Source organism: Rhipicephalus microplus, chromosome 2, assembly GCF_043290135.1.
Source record: "Rhipicephalus microplus isolate Deutch F79 chromosome 2, USDA_Rmic, whole genome shotgun sequence".
Taxonomy (NCBI): Eukaryota; Metazoa; Arthropoda; class Arachnida; order Ixodida; family Ixodidae; genus Rhipicephalus; species Rhipicephalus microplus.
This window is the reverse complement of record NC_134701.1, coordinates 132,628,024-132,653,441: the sequence shown is the minus strand read 5'-3', so window position 1 is coordinate 132,653,441 and position 25,418 is coordinate 132,628,024. Positions and strand designations below refer to the sequence as shown.

General features: G+C 47.8%; 34 non-coding genes across 34 annotated transcripts; all 34 read left to right on the top strand.

The window, feature by feature from the left end:
* The first annotated feature begins 9 nt into the window (after nt 1–9).
* Nucleotides 10–128, top strand: TRNAF-AAA (transfer RNA phenylalanine (anticodon AAA)). The gene is made up of 2 exons: nt 10–47; nt 83–128. It is a non-coding gene; the product is annotated as a tRNA-Phe (tRNA).
* Nucleotides 129–741: 613 nt separating this feature from the next.
* On the top strand, nt 742–860 carry TRNAL-CAA (transfer RNA leucine (anticodon CAA)). The gene is made up of 2 exons: nt 742–779; nt 815–860. It is a non-coding gene; the product is annotated as a tRNA-Leu (tRNA).
* A 65-nt stretch (nt 861–925) lies between these two features.
* On the top strand, nt 926–1,044 carry TRNAL-CAA (transfer RNA leucine (anticodon CAA)). Its single transcript has 2 exons — nt 926–963; nt 999–1,044. It is a non-coding gene; the product is annotated as a tRNA-Leu (tRNA).
* Nucleotides 1,045–1,111: 67 nt separating this feature from the next.
* On the top strand, nt 1,112–1,230 carry TRNAF-GAA (transfer RNA phenylalanine (anticodon GAA)). Its single transcript has 2 exons — nt 1,112–1,149; nt 1,185–1,230. It is a non-coding gene; the product is annotated as a tRNA-Phe (tRNA).
* Nucleotides 1,231–3,313: 2,083 nt separating this feature from the next.
* On the top strand, nt 3,314–3,432 carry TRNAL-CAA (transfer RNA leucine (anticodon CAA)). The gene is made up of 2 exons: nt 3,314–3,351; nt 3,387–3,432. It is a non-coding gene; the product is annotated as a tRNA-Leu (tRNA).
* Nucleotides 3,433–3,679: 247 nt separating this feature from the next.
* TRNAL-CAA (transfer RNA leucine (anticodon CAA)) lies at nt 3,680–3,798 on the top strand. Its single transcript has 2 exons — nt 3,680–3,717; nt 3,753–3,798. It is a non-coding gene; the product is annotated as a tRNA-Leu (tRNA).
* A 1,160-nt stretch (nt 3,799–4,958) lies between these two features.
* TRNAL-CAA (transfer RNA leucine (anticodon CAA)) lies at nt 4,959–5,077 on the top strand. Its single transcript has 2 exons — nt 4,959–4,996; nt 5,032–5,077. It is a non-coding gene; the product is annotated as a tRNA-Leu (tRNA).
* Nucleotides 5,078–6,056: 979 nt separating this feature from the next.
* TRNAL-CAA (transfer RNA leucine (anticodon CAA)) lies at nt 6,057–6,175 on the top strand. The gene is made up of 2 exons: nt 6,057–6,094; nt 6,143–6,175. It is a non-coding gene; the product is annotated as a tRNA-Leu (tRNA).
* A 63-nt stretch (nt 6,176–6,238) lies between these two features.
* Nucleotides 6,239–6,357, top strand: TRNAL-UAA (transfer RNA leucine (anticodon UAA)). Its single transcript has 2 exons — nt 6,239–6,276; nt 6,312–6,357. It is a non-coding gene; the product is annotated as a tRNA-Leu (tRNA).
* Nucleotides 6,358–6,422: 65 nt separating this feature from the next.
* Nucleotides 6,423–6,541, top strand: TRNAL-UAA (transfer RNA leucine (anticodon UAA)). Its single transcript has 2 exons — nt 6,423–6,460; nt 6,496–6,541. It is a non-coding gene; the product is annotated as a tRNA-Leu (tRNA).
* A 2,994-nt stretch (nt 6,542–9,535) lies between these two features.
* TRNAL-CAA (transfer RNA leucine (anticodon CAA)) lies at nt 9,536–9,654 on the top strand. Its single transcript has 2 exons — nt 9,536–9,573; nt 9,609–9,654. It is a non-coding gene; the product is annotated as a tRNA-Leu (tRNA).
* Nucleotides 9,655–10,274: 620 nt separating this feature from the next.
* On the top strand, nt 10,275–10,393 carry TRNAL-CAA (transfer RNA leucine (anticodon CAA)). The gene is made up of 2 exons: nt 10,275–10,312; nt 10,349–10,393. It is a non-coding gene; the product is annotated as a tRNA-Leu (tRNA).
* A 249-nt stretch (nt 10,394–10,642) lies between these two features.
* Nucleotides 10,643–10,761, top strand: TRNAL-CAA (transfer RNA leucine (anticodon CAA)). Its single transcript has 2 exons — nt 10,643–10,680; nt 10,716–10,761. It is a non-coding gene; the product is annotated as a tRNA-Leu (tRNA).
* Nucleotides 10,762–11,373: 612 nt separating this feature from the next.
* On the top strand, nt 11,374–11,492 carry TRNAL-UAA (transfer RNA leucine (anticodon UAA)). The gene is made up of 2 exons: nt 11,374–11,411; nt 11,447–11,492. It is a non-coding gene; the product is annotated as a tRNA-Leu (tRNA).
* Nucleotides 11,493–13,526: 2,034 nt separating this feature from the next.
* TRNAL-UAA (transfer RNA leucine (anticodon UAA)) lies at nt 13,527–13,649 on the top strand. Its single transcript has 2 exons — nt 13,527–13,564; nt 13,600–13,649. It is a non-coding gene; the product is annotated as a tRNA-Leu (tRNA).
* Nucleotides 13,650–13,710: 61 nt separating this feature from the next.
* TRNAL-UAA (transfer RNA leucine (anticodon UAA)) lies at nt 13,711–13,829 on the top strand. Its single transcript has 2 exons — nt 13,711–13,748; nt 13,784–13,829. It is a non-coding gene; the product is annotated as a tRNA-Leu (tRNA).
* Nucleotides 13,830–14,080: 251 nt separating this feature from the next.
* TRNAL-CAA (transfer RNA leucine (anticodon CAA)) lies at nt 14,081–14,199 on the top strand. The gene is made up of 2 exons: nt 14,081–14,118; nt 14,154–14,199. It is a non-coding gene; the product is annotated as a tRNA-Leu (tRNA).
* Nucleotides 14,200–14,449: 250 nt separating this feature from the next.
* TRNAL-CAA (transfer RNA leucine (anticodon CAA)) lies at nt 14,450–14,568 on the top strand. Its single transcript has 2 exons — nt 14,450–14,487; nt 14,523–14,568. It is a non-coding gene; the product is annotated as a tRNA-Leu (tRNA).
* Nucleotides 14,569–15,366: 798 nt separating this feature from the next.
* On the top strand, nt 15,367–15,485 carry TRNAL-UAA (transfer RNA leucine (anticodon UAA)). Its single transcript has 2 exons — nt 15,367–15,404; nt 15,440–15,485. It is a non-coding gene; the product is annotated as a tRNA-Leu (tRNA).
* A 2,026-nt stretch (nt 15,486–17,511) lies between these two features.
* TRNAL-UAA (transfer RNA leucine (anticodon UAA)) lies at nt 17,512–17,630 on the top strand. The gene is made up of 2 exons: nt 17,512–17,549; nt 17,585–17,630. It is a non-coding gene; the product is annotated as a tRNA-Leu (tRNA).
* A 251-nt stretch (nt 17,631–17,881) lies between these two features.
* On the top strand, nt 17,882–18,000 carry TRNAL-CAA (transfer RNA leucine (anticodon CAA)). The gene is made up of 2 exons: nt 17,882–17,919; nt 17,955–18,000. It is a non-coding gene; the product is annotated as a tRNA-Leu (tRNA).
* A 250-nt stretch (nt 18,001–18,250) lies between these two features.
* On the top strand, nt 18,251–18,369 carry TRNAL-CAA (transfer RNA leucine (anticodon CAA)). The gene is made up of 2 exons: nt 18,251–18,288; nt 18,324–18,369. It is a non-coding gene; the product is annotated as a tRNA-Leu (tRNA).
* Nucleotides 18,370–19,167: 798 nt separating this feature from the next.
* On the top strand, nt 19,168–19,286 carry TRNAL-UAA (transfer RNA leucine (anticodon UAA)). Its single transcript has 2 exons — nt 19,168–19,205; nt 19,241–19,286. It is a non-coding gene; the product is annotated as a tRNA-Leu (tRNA).
* Nucleotides 19,287–21,008: 1,722 nt separating this feature from the next.
* TRNAL-CAA (transfer RNA leucine (anticodon CAA)) lies at nt 21,009–21,127 on the top strand. Its single transcript has 2 exons — nt 21,009–21,046; nt 21,082–21,127. It is a non-coding gene; the product is annotated as a tRNA-Leu (tRNA).
* A 700-nt stretch (nt 21,128–21,827) lies between these two features.
* Nucleotides 21,828–21,946, top strand: TRNAL-CAA (transfer RNA leucine (anticodon CAA)). The gene is made up of 2 exons: nt 21,828–21,865; nt 21,901–21,946. It is a non-coding gene; the product is annotated as a tRNA-Leu (tRNA).
* Nucleotides 21,947–22,014: 68 nt separating this feature from the next.
* TRNAL-CAA (transfer RNA leucine (anticodon CAA)) lies at nt 22,015–22,133 on the top strand. Its single transcript has 2 exons — nt 22,015–22,052; nt 22,088–22,133. It is a non-coding gene; the product is annotated as a tRNA-Leu (tRNA).
* A 612-nt stretch (nt 22,134–22,745) lies between these two features.
* On the top strand, nt 22,746–22,864 carry TRNAI-UAU (transfer RNA isoleucine (anticodon UAU)). The gene is made up of 2 exons: nt 22,746–22,783; nt 22,819–22,864. It is a non-coding gene; the product is annotated as a tRNA-Ile (tRNA).
* A 251-nt stretch (nt 22,865–23,115) lies between these two features.
* TRNAL-UAA (transfer RNA leucine (anticodon UAA)) lies at nt 23,116–23,234 on the top strand. Its single transcript has 2 exons — nt 23,116–23,153; nt 23,189–23,234. It is a non-coding gene; the product is annotated as a tRNA-Leu (tRNA).
* Nucleotides 23,235–23,298: 64 nt separating this feature from the next.
* On the top strand, nt 23,299–23,417 carry TRNAL-UAA (transfer RNA leucine (anticodon UAA)). Its single transcript has 2 exons — nt 23,299–23,336; nt 23,372–23,417. It is a non-coding gene; the product is annotated as a tRNA-Leu (tRNA).
* Nucleotides 23,418–23,847: 430 nt separating this feature from the next.
* TRNAL-UAA (transfer RNA leucine (anticodon UAA)) lies at nt 23,848–23,966 on the top strand. The gene is made up of 2 exons: nt 23,848–23,885; nt 23,921–23,966. It is a non-coding gene; the product is annotated as a tRNA-Leu (tRNA).
* A 68-nt stretch (nt 23,967–24,034) lies between these two features.
* On the top strand, nt 24,035–24,157 carry TRNAL-UAA (transfer RNA leucine (anticodon UAA)). Its single transcript has 2 exons — nt 24,035–24,072; nt 24,108–24,157. It is a non-coding gene; the product is annotated as a tRNA-Leu (tRNA).
* Nucleotides 24,158–24,218: 61 nt separating this feature from the next.
* On the top strand, nt 24,219–24,337 carry TRNAL-UAA (transfer RNA leucine (anticodon UAA)). The gene is made up of 2 exons: nt 24,219–24,256; nt 24,292–24,337. It is a non-coding gene; the product is annotated as a tRNA-Leu (tRNA).
* Nucleotides 24,338–24,589: 252 nt separating this feature from the next.
* Nucleotides 24,590–24,708, top strand: TRNAL-CAA (transfer RNA leucine (anticodon CAA)). Its single transcript has 2 exons — nt 24,590–24,627; nt 24,663–24,708. It is a non-coding gene; the product is annotated as a tRNA-Leu (tRNA).
* Nucleotides 24,709–25,141: 433 nt separating this feature from the next.
* TRNAL-UAA (transfer RNA leucine (anticodon UAA)) lies at nt 25,142–25,260 on the top strand. Its single transcript has 2 exons — nt 25,142–25,179; nt 25,215–25,260. It is a non-coding gene; the product is annotated as a tRNA-Leu (tRNA).
* Nucleotides 25,261–25,418: the final 158 nt, after the last annotated feature.

Genomic DNA, 25,418 nt, shown 5'->3' with positions numbered 1-25,418 from the left:
AAATATCGTGTCAGTATGGCCGCGTGGTCCAAGGCACCAGACTAAAGGGAAACCTTGCCCAGTGATAGGAGTTGAATGAGGCTTCTGGTCCACGTATGTGGGCGTGGGTTTGAATCCCACTTCTGACAATCTTTTTTTTATTTTACTACCAGCATAAAGTCAGTGTTTTTTTGCTGGGGCTGATATATCGTGTCAGCATGGCCGAGTGGCCTAAGAAGCCAGACTCAAGGGAAACCTTGCCCAGTGATACGGGTTGAACGAGGCTTCTGGTCCACGTATGTGGGCGTGGGTTCGATTCGCACTTCTGACAAACTCTGTTTTTTTTACTTTTCTACCAGCACAAAGTCAGTGTCTCCTTTTGCTGAACTGAAATATTGTGTCAGAATGGCCGAGTGGTCGAAGGCGCCAGCCTTAAGGGAAACCTTGCCCAGTGATACGGGTTGAACGATGCTTCTTGTCCACGTATGTGGGCGTGGGTTCGAATCTCACTTCTGTCAATTTTTTTACTTTACTACCAGAACAAAGTCAGTGTTTCCTTTTGCTGAACTGAAATATTGTGTCAGAATGGCCGAGTGGTCGAAGGCGCCAGCCTTAAGGGAAACCTTGCCCAGTGATACGGGTTGAACGATGCTTCTGGTCCACGTATGTGGGCGTGGGTTCGAATCTCACTTCTGTCAATTTTTGTTTACTTTACTACCAGAACAAAGTCAGAGCCTTCTTTTGCTGAGGATGACACATCGTGTCAAAATGGCCGAGTGGTCAAAGGCGCCAGACTCAAGGGAAACCTTGCCAAGAGATATGGGTTGAACGAGGCTTCTGGTCCACGTATGTGGGCGTGGGTTCGATTCCCACTTCTGACAAACTCTTTTTTTTATTTACTACCAGCACAAAGTCAGTGTCTCTTTTTGCTGGGCTGACATGTCGTATCAGAATGGCCGAGTGGTCGAAGGTGCTGGACTCAAGGGAAACCTTGCCCAGTCATACGAGTTGAACGAGGCTTCTGGTCCACGTATGTGGGCGTGGGTTCAAATCCCACTTCTGACAAACTCTGTTTTTTTACTTTACTACCAGAACAAAGTCAGTGTCTCCTTTTGCTAGGCTGCAATATTGTGTCAGAATGGCCGAGTTGTCTAAGGCGCCAGACTGAAGGGAAACGTTGCCCGGAGAAACGGTTTGAATGAGGCTTCTGGTCCACGTATGTGGGCGTGGGTTTGAATCCCACTTCTGACAAACTTTTTTTAATTTACTACCAGAACAAAGTCAGTGTCTCCTTTTGCTGGGCTGAAGTATCATTGCAGAATGGCCGAGTGGTCAAAAGTGCCTGACTTAAGGAAAACCTTGCCCGGAGATACGGGTTGAACGAGGCTTCTGGTCCACGTATGTGTGCGTGGGTTTGAATCCCACATCTGACAATCTTTTTTTTTACTTTACTACCAGCATAAAGTCAGTGTTATTTTGCTGGGGCTGATATATCATGTCAGCATGGCCGAGTGGCCTGAGGAGCCAGACTCAAGGGAAACTTTGCCCAGTGATACGGGTTGAACGAGTCTTCTGGTCCACGTATGTGGGCGTGGGATCGATTCGCACTTCTGACAAACTCTGTTTTTTTTACTTTTCTACCAGCACAAAGTCAGTGTCTCCTTTTGCTGGGGCTGATATATCGTATCAGAATGGCCGAGTGGTCTGAGGCGCCAGACACAAGGGAAACCTTGCCCAGTGATACGAGTTGAACGAGGCTTCTGGTCCACGTATGTGTGTGTGGGTTTGAATCCCACTTCTGTCAATTTTTTTTTTACTTTACTACTAGCACAGAGTCAGCGTCTCCTTTTGCTGGGGCTGATACATCGTGTCAGAATGGCCACGTGGTCTAAGGCGCCAGACGCAAGGGAAACCTTGCCCAGTGATACGGGTTGAGCGAGGCTTCTGGTCTACGTATGTGGGCGTGGGTACGACTCCCACTTCTGACAATCTTTTTTTTTACTTTAATACCAGCATAAAGTCAGTGTTTTTTTCCTGGGGCTGATATATTGTGTCAGCATGGCCGAGTGGTCGAAGGCGCCAGACTTAAGGGAAACCTTGCCCAGTGATACGGGTTGAACGAGGCTTCTGGTCTATATATGTGGGCGTGGGTTGAAATCCCACTTCTGAGAAGCTCTTTTTTTACTTTACTACCAGCACAAAGTCAGTGTCTCCTTTTGCTGGGGCTGAAATATCGTGTCAGAATGGTCGACTGGTCTAAAGCTCCAGACTCAAGGGAAACCTTTCCCAGTGATACGAGTTGAACGAGGCTTCTGGTACACGTATGTGGGCGTGGGTTCGAATCCTATTCTGACAAACTTTTTTTTACTTTACTACAAGAACAAAGTCAGTGTATCATTTTGCTGGGCTGAAACATTGTGTCAGAATCGCCGAGTGGTCGAAGGTGCTGGACTCAAGGGAAACCTTGCCCAGTCATACGAGTTGAACGAGGCTTCTGGTCCACGTATGTGTGCATGGGTTCGAATCCCACTTCTGACAAAATTATTTAATCTACTACCAGAACAAAGTCAGTGTCTCCTTTTGCTGGGCTGAAATATCGTGTCAGAATGGCCGAGGGGTCAAAGCGCCAGACCTAAGGGAAACCTTGCACAGTGAGACGGGTTGAACGAGGCTTCTGGTCTACGTATGTGGGCGTGGGTTGAAATCCCACTTCTCAGAAGCTCTTTTTTTTACTTTACTACCAGCACAAAGTCAGTGTCTTTTTTTGCTGGGGCTGATATATCGTGTCAGAATGGCCGAGTGGTCTAAGGCGCCAGACTCAAGGGAAACCTTGCCTAGTGATACGGGTTGAACGAGGCTTCTGGCCCAGGTGTGTGGGCGTGGGTTCATATCCCACTTCAGACAAACTCTTTTTTTACTTTACTACGAGCATAAAGTCAGTGTCATCTTTTGCTGGGGCTGATATATCGTATCAGAATGACCGAGTGGTCTAAGGCGCCAGACTCAAGGGAGAACCTTGCCCAGTGATACGAGTTGAACGAGGCTTCTCGTCCACGTATTGTGCGTGGGTTCGAATCCCTCTTCTGACAAACTTTTTTTACTTCACTAACAGAACAAAGTGAGCGTCTCCTTTTGCTGGGGCTGACATATCGTATATGAATGGCCAAGAGGTCTAAGGCGCCAGACTGAAGGGAAACCTTGCCCAGTGATACGGGTTGAACGATGCTTCTGGTCCACGTATGTGGGCGTGGGTTCGAATCTCGCTTCTGTCATTTTTTTTACTTTACTACCAGAACAAAGTCAGAGCCTTCTTTTGCTGAGGATGACACATCGTGTCAAAATGGCCGAGTGGTCAAAGGCGCCAGACTCAAGGGAAACCTTGCCAAGAGATACGGGTTGAACGAGGCTTCTGGTCCACGTATGTGGGCGTGGGTTCGATTCCCACTTCTGACAAACTCTTTTTTTTATTTACTACCAGCACAAAGTCAGTGTCTCTTTTTGCTGGGCTGACATGTCGTATCAGAATGGCCGAGTGGTCTAAGGCGCCAGACTGAAGGGAAACCTTGCGCGATGATGCGAGTTGAACGAGGCTTCTGGTCCACGTATGTGTGCGTGGGTTCGAATCTCACTTCTGTCAATTTTTTTTGAATTTACTACCAGCACAAAGTCAGTGTCTCCTTTTGCAGGGCTGAAACGTTGTGTCAGAATGGCCGAGTGGTCGAAGGTGCTGGACTCAAGGGAAACCTTGCCCAGTCATAAGAGTTGAACGAGGGTTCTGGTCCACGTATGTGGGCGTGGGTTCAAATCCCACTTCTGACAAACTTTTTTTTAATTTACTACAAGAACAAAGTCAGTGTCTCCTTTTGCTGGGCTGAAGTATCATTGCAGAATGGCCGAGTGGTCAAAAGTGCCTGACTTAAGGAAAACCTTGCCCGGAGATACGGGTTGAACGAGGCTTCTGGTCCACGTATGTGTGCGTGGGTTTGAATCCCACATCTGACAATCTTTTTTTTACTTTACTACCAGCATAAAGTCAGTGTTATTTTGCTGGGGCTGATATATCATGTCGGAATGGCCGAGTGGTCTGAGGCGCCAGACACAAGGGAAACCTTGCCCAGTGATACGAGTTGAACGAGGCTTCTGGTCCACGTATGTGTGTGTGGGTTTGAATCCCACTTCTGTCAATTTTTTTTTACTTTACTACTAGCACAGAGTCAGCGTCTCCTTTTGCTGGGGCTGATACATCGTGTCAGAATGGCCACGTGGTCTAAGGCGCCAGACGCAAGGGAAACCTTGCCCAGTGATACGGGTTGAGCGAGGCTTCTGGTCTACGTATGTGGGCGTGGGTACGACTCCCACATCTGACAATCTTTTTTTTTACTTTAATACCAGCATAAAGTCAGTGTTTTTTGCTGGGGCTGATATATTGTGTCAGCAAGGCCGAGTGGTCGAAGGCGCCAGACTTAAGGGAAACCTTGCCCAGTGATACGGGTTGAACGAGGCTTCTGGTCTATATATGTGGGCGTGGGTTGAAATCCCACTTCTGAGAAGCTCTTTTTTTACTTTACTACCAGCACAAAGTCAGTGTCTCCTTTTGCTGGGGCTGAAATATCGTGTCAGAATGGTCGACTGGTCTAAGGCTCCAGACTCAAGGGAAACCTTTCCCAGTGATACGAGTTGAACGAGGCTTCTGGTACACGTATGTGGGCGTGAGTTCGAATCCTATTCTGACAAACTTTTTTTACTTTACTACAAGAACAAAGTCAGTGTATCATTTTGCTGGGCTGAAAAATTGTGTCAGAATGGCCGATTGATCGAAGGCGCCAGACTTAAGCGAAACCTTGCCCAGTTATACGAGTGTAACGAGGCTTCTGGTCCACGTATGTGTGCTTGGGTTCGAATTTCACTTCTGACAAACTTTTTTTACTTTACTACCAGCCCGAAGTCAGTGTCTTCTTTTGCTGGGGCTGATATATCGTGTCAGAATGGCCTAGTGGTCTAAGGCGCCAGACTCAAGGGAAACCTTGCGCAGTGATACGGGTTGAACGAGGCTTCTGGTCCACGTATGTGGGCGTGGGTTCGAATCCCACTTCTGACAAACTTTTTTTTACTTTCCTACCAGAACAATGTCAGTGTCTCCTTTTGCTGGGCTGATATGTCGTGTCCGAATGGCCGAGTGGTCTAAGGCGCCAGACTCAAGGGAAACCTTGCTCAGTGATACGGGTTGAACGAGGCTTCTGGCCCAGGTGTGTGGGCGTGGGTTCATATCCCACTTCAGACAAACTCTTTTTTTACTTTACTACGAGCATAAAGTCAGTGTCATCTTTTGCTGGGGCTGATATATCGTATCAGAATGACCGAGTGGTCTAAGGCGCCAGACTCAAGGGAGAACCTTGCCCAGTGATACGAGTTGAACGAGGCTTCTGGTCCACGTATTGTGCGTGGGTTCGAATCCCTCTTCTGACAAACTTTTTTTACTTCACTAACAGAACAAAGTGAGCGTCTCCTTTTGCTGTTGCTGACATATCGTATCTGAATGGCCGAGAGGTCTAAGGCGCCAAACTGAAGGGAAACCTTGCGCGATGATGCCAGTTGAACGAGGCTTCTGGTCCACGTATGTGTGCGTGGGTTCGAATCTCACTTCTGTCAATTTTTTTGAATTTACTACCAGCACAATGTCAGTGTCTCCTTTTGCTGGGCTGAAACATTGTGTCAGAATCGCCGAGTGGTCGAAGGTGCTGGACTCAAGGGAAACCTTGCCCAGTCATACGAGTTGAACGAGGCTTCTGGTCCACGTATGTGTGCATAGGTTCGAATCCCACTTCTGACAAAATTATTTAATCTACTACCAGAACAAAGTCAGTGTCTCCTTTTGCTGGGCTGAAATATCGTGTCAGAATGGCCGAGGGGTCAAAGCGCCAGACCTAAGGGAAACCTTGCACAGTGAGACGGGTTGAACGAGGCTTCTGGTCTACGTATGTGGGCGTGGGTTGAAATCCCACTTCTCAGAAGCTCTTTTTTTTACTTTACTACCAGCACAAAGTCAGTGTCTTCTTTTGCTGGGGCTGACATATCGTGTCAGAATGGCCGAGTGGTCTAAGGCGCCAGACTCAAGGGAAACCTTGCCTAGTGATACGGGTTGAATGAGGCTTTTGCTCCATGTATGTGGTCGTGGGTTCGAATCCCACTTCTGACAAACGTTTTTTTATTTACTACAAGCACAAAGTCAGTGTCTCTTTTTGCTGGGCTGAAATATTGTGTCAGAATTGCCGAGTGGTCGAAGGCGCCAGACTTAAGGGAAACCTTGCCCAGTGATACGTGTTGAACGAGGCTTCTGGTGCACGTATGTGGGCGTGGGTTCAATTCCCACTTCTGAAAAACATTTTTTTTCCTTTACTACCAGCCCAAAGTCAGTGTCTCCTTTTGCTGGGCTGAAATATTGTGTCTGAATGGCCGAGTGGTCAAAGGTGCCAGACTTAAGGAAAACCTTGCCCGGAAATACGGGTTGAACGAGGCTTCTGGTCCACGTATGTGGGCGTGGGTTTGAATCCCACTTCTGACAATCTTCTTTTTACTTTACTACCAGCATAAAGTCAGTGTTTTTTGTTGGGGCTGATATATCGTGTCAGCATGGCCGAGTGGCCTAAGGAGCCAGACTCAAGGGAACCCTTGCCCAGTGATACAGGTTGAATGAGGCTTCTGGTCCACGTATGTGTGCGTGGGTGCGAATCCCACTTCTGACAAACTCTTTTTACTTTACTACCAGAACAAAGTCAGTGTCTTCTTTTGCTGCAGCTTATATATCGTGTCAGAACGGCTGAGTTGTCTAAGGCACCAGACTTAAGGGAAACATTGCCCGGTGATACGGGTTAAACGAGGCCTTTGGTCCACGTATGTGGACGTGGGTTCGAATCCCACTTCTGACAATCTTTTTTTTTACTTTACTACCAGCATAAGGTCAGTGTTTTTTTTTTTTGCTGGGGCTGATATATTGTGTCAGGATGGCCGAGTGGTCGAAGGCGCCCGACTTAAGGGAAACCTTGCCCAGTGATACGGGTATAACGAGGCTTCTGGTCTACGTATGTGGGCGTGGGTTGAAATCCCACTTCTGAGAAGCTCTTTTTTTTACTTTACTACCAGCACAAAGTCAGTGTCTCCTTTCGCTGGGCCTGAAATATCGTGTCAGAATGGCCGAGTGGTCTAAGGCTCCAGACTCAAGGGAAACCGTGCCCAGTCATACGAGATGAACGAGGCTTCTGGTCCACGTATGTGTGCGTGGGTGCAAATCCCACTTCTGACACACTTTTTTTACTTTACTACCAGAACAAAGTCAGTGTCTTCTTTTGCGGCAGCTTATATATCGTGTCAGAACGGCCGAGTTGTCTAAGGCACCAGACTTAAGGGAAACATTGCCCGGTGATACGGCTTAAACGAGGCCTTTGGTCCACGTATGTGGACGTGGGTTCGAATCCCACATCTGACATTCTTTTTTTTACTTTACTACCAGCATAAAGTCAGTGTTTTTTGCTGGGGCTGATATATTGTGTCAGCATGGCCGAGTGGTCGAAGGCGCCAGACTTAAGGGAAACCTTGCCCAGTGATACGGGTTGAACAAGGCTTCTGGTCTACGTATGTGGGCGTGGTTTGAAATCCCACTTCTGAGAAGCTCTTTTAGGGGCGAAGCTCCTTAGGGCGTGGGCTATGCGTCCGCTGTATGTAGCCACCTCTAGTTTAGTTCTTGCAGTGTTCACTAGATGGCGGTACCGTCCCCTGTATGTAGCCACCTCTACTTTAGTTCTTGCAGTGTTCACTAGATGGCGGTACCGTCTCCTGTATGTAGCCACCTCTCGTTTAGTTCTTGTAGTGTTTACTAGATGGTGGTACTTGTAGCTGATGATGAAAAGTTGCAAGATGTTATAAACTAGAAAGCGGTACTTGTAGTTGATGAAAGACGCGAGATCTTATAAAATAGGAATGATGTCACATATGGCGCGTGTCATTGGTTGAAGGCAATCGTTCGATTTAGTGCGGCGACGTACGCTAGGGGGAGCGATGTAATAAAATCGAGTGGGCAAAATGTACAGAGGATTCATGGTTTACCAGGTTTACCTCCGGAGCTTCGTCCACTCATCATCATTCACTTCGTGGATATGGCGGCACTTTTAGGGGCGAAGCTCCTTATAGCGGCACCCGTTCGTCCCGCGTCCCGTCGTAGTATGTAACCAGTCTTACGCTTTGACATGCAAAGATTTTGACCTCCAAGGTGGTGCCGGTGAGAGATTCCTTCTGTGCGTCGTTGAACAACAAAAAATAGTGCTCAATGTACCTGCCAATAGCTGATAATGGGGTATGAGAGACAGGAGAATTCGACTTTTAGTTAACGTGCACGCTGCGATCCCCATTAGCAGCCATTGGCATGTACATTGAGCACGATCTGACAAGCAAGGGTTGCTTTGTTATACTCGCTGGGTGTAACCTCCTTGGTTTTAGAAAGGTTTAGCGAGCATTGGGCCACATAGCCATGAATACATTGAACTAGTATATACCATTAACTCGAGGTGGTTAAAGGTGGGAAGTAATCCTGAAGCGCAAGCCGTAAGAAAGTGTGCATGTGCCACCTCCCGTTCAGTCCTTGAAATGTCCGCTGGATTGCGGTGCTTCTATATGGAGAATATATGATGAAAAGATGCGAGATGGTGGTACTTGGAGTGCTGAATTGATGGACGAACGGACACACAGACAGATGCATGGATGGACGCATGAACGGACGCAGACTCGGATGCATGGACGAACGCAGGGACGGACGCACGAACATACGCACGCACGGACGGGTGGATGGACGCATGGACGGTCACACAGACGTACGCATGGACGGACGGAAGCAAGAACGAATGGACGGACGAATGCTTCGCCCCACTCCCCATCATTCACTCCGTGGATATGCTGCCATTTTTTTTTACTTTACTACCAGCACAAAGTCAGTGTCTCCTTTTGCTGGGGCTGAAATATCGTGTCAGAATGGTCGAGTGGTCTAAGGCTCCAGACTCAAGGGAAACCTTGCCCAGTGATACGAGTTGAACGAGGCTTGTGGTACACGTATGTGTGCGTGGGTTCGAATCCCACTTCTGTCAATTTTTTTACTTTTCTACCAGCACAAAGTCAGTGTCTCCTTTTGCTGAACTGAAATATTGTGTCAGAATGGCCGAGTGGTCGAAGGCGCCAGCCTTAAGGGAAACCTTGCCCAGTGATACGGGTTGAACGATGCTTCTGGTCCACGTATGTGGGCGTGGGTTCGGATCTCACTTCTGTCAATTTTTTTTACTTTACTACCAGAACAAAGTCAGTGTTTCCTTTTGCTGAACTGAAATATTGTGTCAGAATGGCCGAGTGGTCGAAGGCGCCAGCCTTAAGGGAAACCTTGCCCAGTGATACGGGTTGAACGATGCTTCTGGTCCACGTATGTGGGCGTGGGTTCGAATCTCACTTCTGTTAATTTTTTTTTACTTTACTACCAGAACAAAGTCAGAGCCTTCTTTTGCTGAGGATGACACATCGTGTCAAAATGGCCGAGTGGTCAAAGGCGCCAGACTCAAGGGAAACCTTGCCAAGAGATACGGGTTAAACGAGGCTTCTGGTCCACGTATGTGGGCGTGGGTTCGATTCCCACTTCTGACAAACTCTTTTTTTTTATTTACTACCAGCACAAAGTCAGTGTCTCTTTTTGCTGGGCTGACATGTCGTATCAGAATGGCCGAGTGGTCTAAGGCGCCAGACTGAAGGGAAACCTTGCGCGATGATGCGAGTTGAACGAGGCTTCTGGTCCACGTATGTGGGCGTGGGTTTGAATCGCACTTCTGACAATCTTTTTTTTTTACTTTACTACCAGCATAAAGTCAGTGTTTTTTTGCTGGGGCTGATATATCGTGTCAGCATGGCCGAGTGGCCTAAGGAGCCAGACTCAAGGGAAACCTTGCCCAGTGATACGGGTTGAACGAGGCTTCTGGTCCACGTATGTGGGCGTGGGTTCGATTCGCACTTCTGACAAACTCTGTTTTTTTTACCTTTCTACCAGCACAAGGTCAGTGTCTCCTTTTGCTGAACTGAAATATTGTGTCGGAATGGCCGAGTGGTCGAAGGCGCCAGCCTTAAGGGAAACCTTACCCAGTGATACGGGTTGAACGATGCTTCTGGTCCACGTATGTGGGCGTGGGTTCGAATCTCACTTCTGTCAATATTTTTTTACTTTACTACCAGAACAAAGTCAGAGCCTTCTTTTGCTGAGGATGACACATCGTGTCAGAATGGCCGAGTGGTCAAAGGCGCCAGACTCAAGGGAGAATCTTGCCCAGTGATACGAGTTGAACGAGGCTTCTGGTCCACGTATTGTGCGTGGGTTCGAATCCCTCTTCTGACAAACTTTTTTTAATTCACTAACAGAACAAAGTGAGCGTCTCCTTTTGCTGGGGCTGACATATCGTATCAGAATGGCCGAGTGGTCTAAGGCGCCAGACTGAAGGGAAACCTTGCGCGATGATGCGAGTTGAACGAGGCTTCTGGTCCACGTATGTGTGCGTGGGTTCGAATCTCACTTCTGTCAATTTTTTTTTTTGAATTTACTACCAGCACAAAGTCAGTGTCTCCTTTTGCAGGGCTGAAACGTTGTGTCAGAATGGCCGAGTGGTCGAAGGTGCTGGACTCAAGGGAAACCTTGCCCAGTCTTGCGAGTTGAACGAGGCTTCTGGTCCACGTATGTGGGCGTGGGTTCAAATCCCACTTCTGACAAACTTTTTTTTTAATTTACTACCAGAACAAAGTCAGTGTCTCCTTTTGCTGGGCTGAAGTATCATTGCAGAATGGCCGAGTGGTCAAAAGTGCCTGACTTAAGGAAAACCTTGCCCGGAGATACGGGTTGAACGAGGCTTCTGGTCCACGTATGTGTGCGTGGGTTTGAATCCCACATCTGACAATCTTTTTTTTTACTTTACTACCAGCATAAAGTCAGTGTTTTTTGCTGGGGCTTATATATCGTGTCAGCATGGCCGAGTGGCCTAAGGAGCCAGACTCAAGGGAAACCGTGTCCAGTCATACGAGATGAACGAGGCTTCTGGTCCACGTATGTGTGCGTGGGTTCGAATCCTACTTCTGACAAACTCTTTTTACTTTACTACCAGAACAAAGTCAGTGTCTTCTTTTGCTGCAGCTTATATATCGTGTCAGAGCGGCCGAGTTGTCTAAGGCACCAGACTTAAGGGAAACATTGCCCGGTGATACGGGTTAAACGAGGCCTTTGGTCCACGTATGTGGACGTGGGTTCGAATCCCACTTCTGACAATCTTTTTTTTACTTTACTACCAGCATAATGTCAGTGTTTTTTTGCTGGGGCTGATATATTGTGTCAGGATGGCCGAGTGGTCGAAGGCGCCAGACTTAAGGGAAACCTTGCCCAGTGATACGGGTATAACGAGGCTTCTGGTGTACGTATGTGGGCGTGGGTTGAAATCCCACTTCTGAGAAGCTCTTTTTTTTAGTTTACTACCAGCACAAAGTCAGTGTCTCCTTTTGCTGGGCCTGAAATATCGTGTCAGCATGGCCGAGTGGTCGAAGGCGCCAGACTTAAGGGAAACCTTGCCCAGTGATACGGGCTGAACGAGGCTTCTGGTCTACGTATGTGGGCGTGGGTTGAAATCCCACTTCTGAGAAGCTCTTTTAGGGGCGAAGCTCCTTAAGGCGTGGGCTGTGCGTCCCCTGTATGTAGCAACCTCTAGTTTAGTTCTTGCAGTTTTCACTAGATGGCGGTACCGTCCCGTGTATGTAGCCACCTCTAGTTTAGTTCTTGCAGTGTTCACTAGATGGCGGTACGTCTCCTGTATGTAGCCACCTCTCGTTTAGTTCTTGTAGTGTTTACTAGATGGTGGTACTTGTAGCTGATGATGAAAAGATGCAAGATGTTATAAACTAGAAAGCGGTACTTGTAGTTGATGAAAGACGCGAGATCTTATAAAATAGGAATGATGTCACATATGGCGCGTGTCATTGGTTGAAGGCAATCGTTCGATTTAGTGCGGCGACGTACGCTAGGGGGAGCGATGTAATAAAATCGAGTGGGCAAAATGTACAGAGGATTCATGGTTTACCAGGTTTACCTCCGGAGCTTCGTCCACTCATCATCATTCACTTCGTGGATATGGCGGCACTTTTTTTTACTTTACTACCAGCACAAAGTCAGTGTCTCCTTTTTCTGGGGCTGAAATATCGTGTAAGAATGGTCGAGTGGTCTAAGGCTCCAGACTCAAGGGAAACCTTGCCCAGTGATACGAGTTGAACGAGGCTTCTGGTACACGTATGTGTGCGTGGGTTCGAATCCCACTTTGTCAATTTTTTTTACTTTACTACCAGAAGAATGTCAGTGTCTCCTTTTGCTGGGGCTAAAACATCCTGTCAGAATGGCCGAATGGTCGAAGGCGCCAGACTTAAGGGAAACCTTGCCCAGTGATACAGGTTGAACGCGGCTTCTGCTCCACGTATGTGGGCGTGGATTCAAATCCCACTTCTGACAAACTTTTTTTTACTTTACTACCAGAACAAAGTCAGAGCCTTCTTTTGCTGAGGATGACACATCGTCTCAGAATGGCTGAGTGGTCAAAGGCGCCAGACTCAAGGTTAACCTTGCCCAGTGATACGGGTTGAACGAGGCTTCTGGTCCACGTATGTGGGCATGGGTTCGATTCACACTCCTGACAAACTCTGTTTTTTTACTTTACTACCAGAACAAAGTCAGTGTCTCCTTTTGCTAGGCTGAAATATTGTGTCAGAATGGCCGTGTGGTCGAAGGCGCCAGACTTAAGGGAAACCTTGCCCAGTGATACAGGTTGAACGCGGCTTCTGCTCCACGTATGTGGGCGTGGATTCAAATCCCACTTCTGACAAACTTTTTTTTACTTTACTACCAGAACAAAGTCAGAGCCTTCTTTTGCTGAGGATGACACATCGTCTCAGAATGGCTGAGTGGTCAAAGGCGCCAGACTCAAGGTTAACCTTGCCCAGTGATACGGGTTGAACGAGGCTTCTGGTCCACGTATGTGGGCGTGGGTTCGATTCACACTCCTGACAAACTCTGTTTTTTTACTTTACTACCAGAACAAAGTCAGTGTCTCCTTTTGCTAGGCTGAAATATTGTGTCAGAATGGCCGTGTGGTCGAAGGCGCCAGACTTAAGGGAAACCTTGCCCAGTGATACGTAATGAACGAGGCTTCTGGTGCACGTATGTGGGCGTGGGTTCAATTCCCACTTCTGAAAAAACTTTTTTTTACTTTACTACCAGCCCAAAGTCAGTGTCTCCTTTTGCTGGGCTGAAATATTGTGTCTGAATGACCGAGTGGTCGAAGGCGCCAGAGTTAAGGGAATCCCTGCCCAGTGATACGTGTTGAAGGAGGCTTCTGGTCCACGTATGTGGGCGTGGGTTCAAATCCCACTTCTGACAAAATCTGTTTTTTTACTTTACTACCAGAACAAAGTCAGTGTCTCCTTTTGCTAGGCTGAAATATTGTGTTAGAATGGCCGAGTGGTCGAAGGCGCCAGACTTAAGGGAAACCTTGCCCAGTGATACGTGTTGAACGAGGCTTCTGGTGCACGTATGTGGGCGTGGGTTCAATTCCCACTTCTGAAAAACTTTTTTTTATTTTAGTACAAGAACAAAGCCAGTGTCTCCTTGGGTTAGGACTAAAATATTGTGTCAGAATGGCCGAGTGGTCGAAGGCGCCAGACTTAAGGGAAACCTTGCCCAGTGATACGGGTTGAATGAGGCTTCTGGTCCATGTATGTGGGCGTGGGTTCGAATCCCACTTCTGACAAACTCTTTTTTTTATTTACTACCAGCACAAAGTCAGTGTCTCTTTTTGCTGGGCTGATATATTGTGTCAGGATGGCCGAGTGGTCGAAGGCGCCAGACTTAAGGAAAACCTTGCCCAGTGATACGGGTATAACGAGGCTTCTGGTCTACGTATGTGGGCGTGGGTTGAAATCCCACTTCTGAGAAGCTCTTTTTTTTACTTTACTACCAGCACAAAGTCAGTGTCTCCTTTTGCTGGGCCTGAAATATTGTGTCAGAATGGCCGAGTGGTCGAAGGCTCCAGGCTCAAGGGAAACCGTGCCCAGTCATACGAGATGAACGAGGCTTCTGGTCCACGTATGTGGGCGTGGGTTCAAATCCCTCTTCTGACAAACTTTTTTACTTTACTAACAGAACAAAGTCAGAGCCTTCTTTTGCTGAGGATGACACATCGTCTCAGAATGGCTGAGTGGTCAAAGGCGCCAGACTCAAGGGAAACCTTGCCCAGTGATACGGGTTGAACGAGGCTTCTGGTCCACGTATGTGGGCGTGGGTTCGATTCACACTTCTGACAAACTCTGTTTTTTTACTTTCCTACCAGCACAAAGTCAGTGTCTCCTTTTGCTGGGGCCGATGTATCGTGTCAGAATGGTTGAGTGGTCTAAGGCGCCAGACTCAAGGGAAACCTTACCCAGTGATAGGGGTTGAACGAGGCTTCTGGTGCACGTATGTGCGCGTGGGTTCAATTCCCACTTCTGAAAAACGTTTTTTCCTTTACTACCAGCACAAAGTCAGTGTCTTCTTTTGCTGGGGCTCATTTATCGTGTCAGAATGGCTGAGTGGTCGAAGGCGCCACATTTAAGGGAAACCTTGCCCGGAGATACGGGTTGAACGAGGCTTCTGGTCCACGTATGTGGGCGTGGGTTTGAATCCCACTTCTGACAATCTTTTTTTTACTTTACTACCAGCATAAAGTCAGTGTTTTTTTGCTTGGGCTGATATATCGTGTCAGCATGGCCGAGTGGCCTAAGGAGCCAGACTCAAGGGAAACCTTGCCCAGTGATACGGGTTGAACGAGGCTTCTGGTCCACGTATGTGGGCGTGGGTTCGATTCGCACTTGTGACAAACTCTGTTTTTTTTACTTTTCTACCAGCACAAAGTCAGTGTCTCCTTTTGCTGAACTGAAATATTGTGTCAGAATGGCCGAGTGGTCGAAGGCGCCAGCCTTAAGGGAAACCTTGCCCAGTGATACGGGTTGAACGATGCTTCTGGTCCACGTATGTGGGCGTGGGTTCGAATCTCACTTCTGTCAATTTTTTTTACTTTTTCTGCCAGCACAGAGTCAGCGTCTTCTTTTGCTGAGGCTGACATATCGTATCAGAATAGCCGAGTGGTCTAAGGCGCCAGACTCAAGGGAAACCTTGCGCAGTGATACGGGTTGATCGAGGCTTCTGGTCTACGTAGGTGGGCGTGGTGTGAATCCCACTTCTGACAAACTTTTTTTATTTTAGTACAAGAACAAAGCCAGTGTCTCCTTGGGTTAGGACTAAAATATTGTGTCAGAATGGCCGAGTGGTCGAAGGCGCCAGACTTAAGGGAAACCTTGCCCAGTGATACAGGTTGAATGCGGCTTCTGGTCCATGTATGTGGGCGTGGGTTCGAATCCCACTTCTGACAAACTCTTTTTTTTATTTACTACCAGCACAAAGTCAGTGTCTCTTTTTGCTGGGCTGAAATATTGTGTCAGAATGGCCGAGTGGTCGAAGGCGCTAGACTCAAGGGAAACCGTGTCCAGTCATACGAGATGAACGAGGCTTCTGGTCCACGTATGTTTGTGTGGGTGCAAATCCCACTTCTGACAATCTCTTTTTACTTTGCTACCAGAACAAAGTCAGTGTCTTCTTTTGCTGCAGCTTATATGTCGTGTCAGAACGGCCGAGTTGTCTAAGGCACCAGACTTAAGGGAAACATTGCCCGGTGATACGGGTTGAACGAGGCTTCTGGTCCACGTATGTGGACGTGGGTTCGAATCCCACTTCTGACAATCTTTTTTGTTACTTTACTACCAGCATAAAGTCAGTGTTTTTTGCTGGGGCTGATATATTGTGTCAGCCTGGCCGAGTGGTCGAATTCGCCAGACTTAAGGGAAACCTTGCCCAGTGATACGGGCTGAACGAGGCTTCTGGTCTACGTATGTGGGCGTGGGTTGAAATCCCACTTCTGAGAAGCTCTTTTAGGGGCGAAGCTCCTTAGGGCGTGGGCTGTGCGTCCCCTGTATGTAGCAACCTCTAGTTTAGTTCTTGCAGTGTTCACTAGATGGCGGTACCGTCCCGTGTATGTAGCCACCTCTAGTTTAGTTCTTGCAGTGTTCACTAGATGGCGGTACCGTCTCCTGTATGTAGCCACCTCTCGTTTAGTTCTTGTAGTGTTTACTAGATGGTGGTACTTGTAGCTGATGATGAAAAGATGCAAGATGTTATAAACTAGAAAGCGGTACTTGTAGTTGATGAAAGACGCGAGATCTTATAAAATAGGAATGATGTCACATATGGCGCGTGTCATTGGTTGAAGGCAATCGTTCGATTTAGTGCGGCGACGTACGCTAGGGGGAGCGATGTAATAAAATCGAGTGGGCAAAATGTACAGAGGATTCATGGTTTACCAGGTTTACCTCCGGAGCTTCGTCCACTCATCATCATTCACTTCGTGGATATGGCGGCACTTTTTTTTACTTTACTACCAGCACAAAGTCAGTGTCTCCTTTTTCTGGGGCTGAAATATCGTGTAAGAATGGTCGAGTGGTCTAAGGCTCCAGACTCAAGGGAAACCTTGCCCAGTGATACGAGTTGAACGAGGCTTCTGGTACACGTATGTGTGCGTGGGTTCGAATCCCACTTTGTCAATTTTTTTTACTTTACTACCAGAAGAATGTCAGTGTCTCCTTTTGCTGGGGCTAAAACATCCTGTCAGAATGGCCGAATGGTCGAAGGCGCCAGACTTAAGGGAAACCTTGCCCAGTGATACAGGTTGAACGCGGCTTCTGCTCCACGTATGTGGGCGTGGATTCAAATCCCACTTCTGACAAACTTTTTTTTACTTTACTACCAGAACAAAGTCAGAGCCTTCTTTTGCTGAGGATGACACATCGTCTCAGAATGGCTGAGTGGTCAAAGGCGCCAGACTCAAGGTTAACCTTGCCCAGTGATACGGGTTGAACGAGGCTTCTGGTCCACGTATGTGGGCGTGGGTTCGATTCACACTCCTGACAAACTCTGTTTTTTTACTTTACTACCAGAACAAAGTCAGTGTCTCCTTTTGCTAGGCTGAAATATTGTGTCAGAATGGCCGTGTGGTCGAAGGCGCCAGACTTAAGGGAAACCTTGCCCAGTGATACGTAATGAACGAGGCTTCTGGTGCACGTATGTGGGCGTGGGTTCAATTCCCACTTCTGAAAAAACTTTTTTTTACTTTACTACCAGCCCAAAGTCAGTGTCTCCTTTTGCTGGGCTGAAATATTGTGTCTGAATGACCGAGTGGTCGAAGGCGCCAGAGTTAAGGGAAACCTTGCCCAGTGATACGTGTTGAACGAGGCTTCTGGTGCACGTATGTGGGCGTGGGTTCAATTCCCACTTCTGAAAAACTTTTTTTTATTTTAGTACAAGAACAAAGCCAGTGTCTCCTTGGGTTAGGACTAAAATATTGTGTCAGAATGGCCGAGTGGTCGAAGGCGCCAGACTTAAGGGAAACCTTGCCCAGTGATACGGGTTGAATGAGGCTTCTGGTCCATGTATGTGGGCGTGGGTTCGAATCCCACTTCTGACAAACTCTTTTTTTTATTTACTACCAGCACAAAGTCAGTGTCTCTTTTTGCTGGGCTGATATATTGTGTCAGGATGACCGAGTGGTCGAAGGCGCCAGACTTAAGGAAAACCTTGCCCAGTGATACGGGTATAACGAGGCTTCTGGTCTACGTATGTGGGCGTGGGTTGAAATCCCACTTCTGAGAAGCTCTTTTTTTTACTTTACTACCAGCACAAAGTCAGTGTCTCCTTTTGCTGGGCCTGAAATATTGTGTCAGAATGGCCGAGTGGTCGAAGGCTCCAGGCTCAAGGGAAACCGTGCCCAGTCATACGAGATGAACGAGGCTTCTGGTCCACGTATGTGGGCGTGGGTTCAAATCCCTCTTCTGACAAACTTTTTTACTTTACTAACAGAACAAAGTCAGAGCCTTCTTTTGCTGAGGATGACACATCGTCTCAGAATGGCTGAGTGGTCAAAGGCGCCAGACTCAAGGGAAACCTTGCCCAGTGATACGGGTTGAACGAGGCTTCTGGTCCACGTATGTGGGCGTGGGTTCGATTCACACTTCTGACAAACTCTGTTTTTTTACTTTCCTACCAGCACAAAGTCAGTGTCTCCTTTTGCTGGGGCCGATGTATCGTGTCAGAATGGTTGAGTGGTCTAAGGCGCCAGACTCAAGGGAAACCTTACCCAGTGATAGGGGTTGAACGAGGCTTCTGGTGCACGTATGTGCGCGTGGGTTCAATTCCCACTTCTGAAAAACGTTTTTTCCTTTACTACCAGCACAAAGTCAGTGTCTTCTTTTGCTGGGGCTCATTTATCGTGTCAGAATGGCTGAGTGGTCGAAGGCGCCACATTTAAGGGAAACCTTGCCCGGAGATACGGGTTGAACGAGGCTTCTGGTCCACGTATGTGGGCGTGGGTTTGAATCCCACTTCTGACAATCTTTTTTTTACTTTACTACCAGCATAAAGTCAGTGTTTTTTTGCTTGGGCTGATATATCGTGTCAGCATGGCCGAGTGGCCTAAGGAGCCAGACTCAAGGGAAACCTTGCCCAGGGATACGGGTTGAACGAGGCTTCTGGTCCACGTATGTGGGCGTTGGTTCGATTCGCACTTGTGACAAACTCTGTTTTTTTTACTTTTCTACCAGCACAAAGTCAGTGTCTCCTTTTGCTGAACTGAAATATTGTGTCAGAATGGCCGAGTGGTCGAAGGCGCCAGCCTTAAGGGAAACCTTGCCCAGTGATACGGGTTGAACGATGCTTCTGGTCCACGTATGTGGGCGTGGGTTCGAATCTCACTTCTGTCAATTTTTTTTACTTTTTCTGCCAGCACAGAGTCAGCGTCTTCTTTTGCTGAGGCTGACATATCGTATCAGAATAGCCGAGTGGTCTAAGGCGCCAGACTCAAGGGAAACCTTGCGCAGTGATACGGGTTGATCGAGGCTTCTGGTCTACGTAGGTGGGCGTGGTGTGAATCCCACTTCTGACAAACTTTTTTTATTTTAGTACAAGAACAAAGCCAGTGTCTCCTTGGGTTATGACTAAAATATTGTGTCAGAATGGCCGAGTGGCCGAAGGCGCCAGACTTAAGGGAAACCTTGCCCAGTGATACAGGTTGAATGCGGCTTCTGGTCCATGTATGTGGGCGTGGGTTCGAATCCCACTTCTGACAAACTCTTTTTTTTATTTACTACCAGCACAAAGTCAGTGTCTCTTTTTGCTGGGCTGAAATATTGTGTCAGAATGGCCGAGTGGTCGAAGGCGCTAGACTCAAGGGAAACCGTGTCCAGTCATACGAGATGAACGAGGCTTCTGGTCCACGTATGTTTGTGTGGGTGCAAATCCCACTTCTGACAATCTCTTTTTACTTTGCTACCAGAACAAAGTCAGTGTCTTCTTTTGCTGCAGCTTATATGTCGTGTCAGAACGGCCGAGTTGTCTAAGGCACCAGACTTAAGGGAAACATTGCCCGGTGATACGGGTTGAACGAGGCTTCTGGTACACGTATGTGTGCGTGGGTTCGAATCCCACTTTGTCAATTTTTTTTACTTTACTACCAGAAGAATGTCAGTGTCTCCTTTTGCTGGGGCTAAAACATCCTGTCAGAATGGCTGAATGGTCGAAGGCGCCAGACTTAAGGGAAACCTTGCCCAGTGATACAGGTTGAACGCGGCTTCTGCTCCACGTATGTGGGCGTGGATTCAAATCCCACTTCTGACAAACTTTTTTTTACTTTACTACCAGAACAAAGTCAGAGCCTTCTTTTGCTGAGGATGACACATCGTCTCAGAATGGCTGAGTGGTCAAAGGCGCCAGACTCAAGGTTAACCTTGCCCAGTGATACGGGTTGAACGAGGCTTCTGGTCCACGTATGTGGGCGTGGGTTCGATTCACACTCCTGACAAACTCTGTTTTTTTACTTTACTACCAGAACAAAGTCAGTGTCTCCTTTTGCTAGGCTGAAATATTGTGTCAGAATGGCCGTGTGGTCGAAGGCGCCAGACTTAAGGGAAACCTTGCCCAGTGATACAGGTTGAACGCGGCTTCTGCTCCACGTATGTGGGCGTGGATTCAAATCCCACTTCTGACAAACTTTTTTTTACTTTACTACCAGAACAAAGTCAGAGCCTTCTTTTGCTGAGGATGACACATCGTCTCAGAATGGCTGAGTGGTCAAAGGCGCCAGACTCAAGGTTAACCTTGCCCAGTGATACGGGTTGAACGAGGCTTCTGGTCCACGTATGTGGGCGTGGGTTCGATTCACACTCCTGACAAACTCTGTTTTTTTACTTTACTACCAGAACAAAGTCAGTGTCTCCTTTTGCTAGGCTGAAATATTGTGTCAGAATGGCCGTGTGGTCGAAGGCGCCAGACTTAAGGGAAACCTCGCCCAGTGATACGTAATGAACGAGGCTTCTGGTGCACGTATGTGGGCGTGGGTTCAATTCCCACTTCTGAAAAAACTTTTTTTTACTTTACTACCAGCCCAAAGTCAGTGTCTCCTTTTGCTGGGCTGAAATATTGTGTCTGAATGACCGAGTGGTCGAAGGCGCCAGAGTTAAGGGAATCCCTGCCCAGTGATACGTGTTGAAGGAGGCTTCTGGTCCATGTATGTGGGCGTGGGTTCAAATCCCACTTCTGACAAACTTTATTACTTTACTAACAGAACAAAGTCAGAGCCTTCTTTTGCTGAGGATGACACATCGTCTCAGAATGGCTGAGTGGTCAAAGGCGCCAGACTCAAGGGAAACCTTGCCCAGTGATACGGGTTGAACGAGGCTTCTGGTCCACGTATGTGGGCGTGGGTTCGAGTCACACTTCTGACAAACTCTGTTTTTTTACTTTCCTACCAGCACAAAGTCAGTGTCTCCTTTTGCTGGGGCCGATGTATCGTGTCAGAATGGTTGAGTGGTCTAAGGCGCCAGACTCAAGGGAAACCTTACCCAGTGATAGGGGTTGAACGAGGCTTCTGGTGCACGTATGTGGGCGTGGGTTTGAATCCCACTTCTGACAATCTTTTTTTTACTTTACTACCAGCATAAAGTCAGTGTTTTTTGCTTGGGCTGATATATCGTGTCAGCATGGCCGAGTGGCCTAAGGAGCCAGACTCAAGGGAAACCTTGCCCAGTGATACGGGTTGAACGAGGCTTCTGGTCCACGTATGTGGGCGTGGGTTCGATTCGCACTTCTGACAAACTCTGTTTTTTTTTACTTTTCTACCAGCACAAAGTCAGTGTCTCCTTTTGCTGAACTGAAATATTGTGTCAGAATGGTCGAGTGGTCGAAGGCGCCAGCCTTAAGGGAAACCATGCCCAGTGATACTGGTTGAACGATGCTTCTGGTCCACGTATGTGGGCGTGGGTTCGATTCTCACTTCTGTCAATTTTTTTTTACTTTTTCTGCCAGCACAGAGTCAGCGTCTTTTTTGCTGAGGCTGACATATCGTATCAGAATAGCCGAGTGGTCTAAGGCGCCAGACTCAAGGGAAACCTTGCGAAGTCAGTGTCTCCTTTTGCCGGGCTGAAATATCGTGTCAGAATGGCCGAGTGGTCCAAGGCGCCAGACTTATGGGAAACCTTGCCCGTTGATACGGGTCGAACGAGGCTTCTGGTCTACGTATGTGGGCGTGGGTTGAAATCCTATTCTGACAAACTTTTTTTACTTTACTACCAGAACAATGTGAGTGTCTCCTTTTGCTGGGCTGATATGTCGTGTCCGAATGGCCGAGTGGTCTAAGGCGCCAGACTCAAGGGAAACCTTGCTCAGTGATACGGGTTGAACGAGGCTTCTGGTCCAGGTGTGTGGGCGTGGGTTCAAATCCCACTTCAGACAAAACTCTTTTTTTTACCTTACTACGAGCATAAAGTCAGCGTCATCTTTTGCTGGGGCTGATATATCGTATCAGAATGACCGAGTGGTCTAAGGCACCAGACTCAAGGGAAACCTTGCCCAGTGATAGGAGTTGAACGAGGCTTCTGGTCCACGTATGTGGGCGTGGGTTCGAATCCCACTTCTGACAAACTCTTTTTTTTATTTACTCTCAGCACAAAGTCAGTGTCTCTTTTTGCTGGGCTGAAATATTGTGTCAGAATGGCCGAGTGGTCGAAGGCGCTAGACTCAAGGGAAACCGTGTCCAGTCATACGAGATGAACGAGGCTTCTGGTCCACGTATGTGTGCGTGGGTGCGAATCCCACTTCTGACAAACGTTTTTTACTTTACTACCAGAACAAAGTCAGTGTCTTCTTTTGCTGCAGCTTATATATCGTGTCAGAACGGCCGAGTTGTCTAAGGCACCAGACTTAAGGGAAACATTGCCCGGTGATACGGGTTAAACAAGGCCTTTGGTCCACGTATGTGGACGTGGGTGCGAATCCCACTTCTGACAAACTTTTTTTACTTTACTACCAGAACGAAGTCAGTGTCTTCTTTTGCTGCAGCTTATATATCGTGTCAGAACGGCCGAGTTGTCTAAGGCACCAGACTTAAGGGAAACCTTGCCCAGCGATACGGGTTGAACGAGGCTTCTGATCCACTTATGTGGGCGTGGGTTCGAATCCCACTTCTGAGAAAGTTTTTTAATTTACTACCAGAAGAAAGTCAGTGCCTCCTTTAGCTGGGCTGAAATATCGTGTCAGAATGGCCGAGTGGTCCAAGGCGCCAGACTTATGGGAAACCTTGCCCGTTGATACGGGTCGAACGAGGCTTCTGGTCTACGTATGTGGGCGTGGGTTCAAATCCCACTTGAGACAAACTCTTCTTTTTTACTTTACTACGAGCACAAAGTCAGTGTCATCTTTTGCTGGGGCTGATGTATCGTATCAGAATAGCCGAGTGGTCTAAGGCTCCAGACTCATGGGAAACCTTGCCCAGTGTAACGGGTTGAACGAGGCTTCTGGTCCACGTATGCGGGCGTGGGTTCGAATCCTATTCTGACAAACTCTTTTTTTTATTTACTACCAGCACAAAGTCAGTGTCTCCTTTTGCTGGGCTGAAACATTGTGTCAGAATGGCCGAGTGGTCGAAGGCGCCAAACTTAAGGGAAACCTTGCCCAGTGATACGGGTTGAATGAGGCTTCTGGTTCATGTATGTGGGCGTGGGTTCGAATCCCACTTCTGACAAACTCTTTTTTTAATTACTACCAGCACAAGGTCAGTGTCTCTTTTGGGTGGACTGAAATATTGTGTCAGAATTGCCGAGTGGTCGAAGGCGCCAGACTTAAGGGAAACCTTGCCCAGTGATACGTGTTGAACGAGGCTTCTGGTGCACGTATGTGGGCGTGGGTTCAATTCCCACTTCTGAAAAACTTTTTTTTACTTTACTACCAGCCCAAAGCCAGTGTCTCCTTTGGTTAGGACTAAAATACCGTGACAGAATGGCCGAGTGGTCGAAGGCGCCAGACTTAAGGGAAACCTTGCCCAGTGATACGGGTTGAATGAGGCTTCTCGTCCATGTATGTGGGCATGGGTTCGAATCCCACTTCTGAAAACTCTTTTTTTATTTACTACCAGCACAAAGTCAGTGTCTCTTTTTGCTGGGCTGAAATATTGTGTCAGAATTGCCGAGTGGTCGAAGGCGCCAGACTTAAGGGAAACCTTGCCCAGTGATACGTGTTGAATGAGGCTTCTGGTGCACGTATGTTGGCGTGGGTTGAATTGCCACTTCTGAAAATTTTTTTTTCACTTTACTACCAGCCCAAAGTCAGTGTCTCCTTTTGCTGGGCTGAAATATTGTGTCTGAATGGCCGAGTGGTCAAAGGCGCCAGACTTAAGGGAACCCTTGCCCAGTGATACGGGTTGAACAAGGCTTCTGGTCCACGTATGTGGGCGTGGGTTCGATTCACACTTCTGACAAACTCTGTTTTTTTTACTTTACTACCAGAACAAAGTCAGTGTCTCCTTTTGCTAGGCTGAAATATTGTGTTAGAATGGCCGAGTGGTCGAAGGCGCCAGACTTAAGGGAAACCTTGCCCAGTGATACGTGTTGAACGAGGCTTCTGGTGCACGTATGTGGGCGTGGGTTCAATTCCCACTTCTGAAAAACTTTTTTTTATTTTAGTACAAGAACAAAGCCAGTGTCTCCTTGGGTTAGGACTAAAATATTGTGTCAGAATGGCCGAGTGGTCGAAGGCGCCAGACTTAAGGGAAACCTTGCCCAGTGATACGGGTTGAATGAGGCTTCTGGTCCATGTATGTGGGCGTGGGTTCGAATCCCACTTCTGACAAACTCTTTTTTTTTATTTACTACCAGCACAAAGTCAGTGTCTCTTTTTGCTGGGCTGATATATTGTGTCAGGATGGCCGAGTGGTCGAAGGCGCCAGACTTAAGGGAAACATTGCCCAGTGATACGGGTATAACGAGGCTTCTGGTCTACGTATGTGAGCGTGGGTTGAAATCCCACTTCTGAGAAGCTCTTTTTTTTACTTTACTACCAGCACAAAGTCAGTGTCTCCTTTTGCTGGGCCTGAAATATTGTGTCAGAATGGCCGAGTGGTCGAAGGCTCCAGGCTCAAGGGAAACCGTGCCCAGTCATACGAGATGAACGAGGCTTCTGGTCCACGTATGTGGGCGTGGGTTCAAATCCCTCTTCTGACAAACTTTTTTACTTTACTAACAGAACAAAGTCAGAGCCTTCTTTTGCTGAGGATGACACATCGTCTCAGAATGGCTGAGTGGTCAAAGGCGCCAGACTCAAGGGAAACCTTGACCAGTGATACAGGTTGAACGAGGCTTCTGGTCCACGTATGTGGGCGTGGGTTCGATTCACACTTCTGACAAACTCTGTTTTTTTACTTTCCTACCAGCACAAAGTCAGTGTCTCCTTTTGCTGGGGCCGATGTATCGTGTCAGAATGGTTGAGTGGTCTAAGGCGCCAGACTCAAGGGAAACCTTACCCAGTGATAGGGGTTGAACGAGGCTTCTGGTGCACGTATGTGGGCGTGGGTTCAATTCCCACTTCTGAAAAACGTTTTTTCCTTTACTACCAGCACAAAGTCAGTGTCTTCTTTTGCTGGGGCTGATTTATCGTGTCAGAATGGCTGAGTGGTCGAAGGCGCCAGATTTAAGGGAAACCTTGCCCAGAGATACGGGTTGAACGTGGCTTCTGGTCCACGTATGTGGGCGTGGGTTTGAATCCCACTTCTGACAATCTTTTTTTCACTTTACTACCAGCATAAAGTCAGTGTTTTTTGCTTGGGCTGATATATCGTGTCAGCATGGCCGAGTGGCCTAAGGAGCCAGACTCAAAGGAAACCTTGCCCAGTGATACGGGTTGAACGAGGCTTCTGGTCCACGTATGTGGGCGT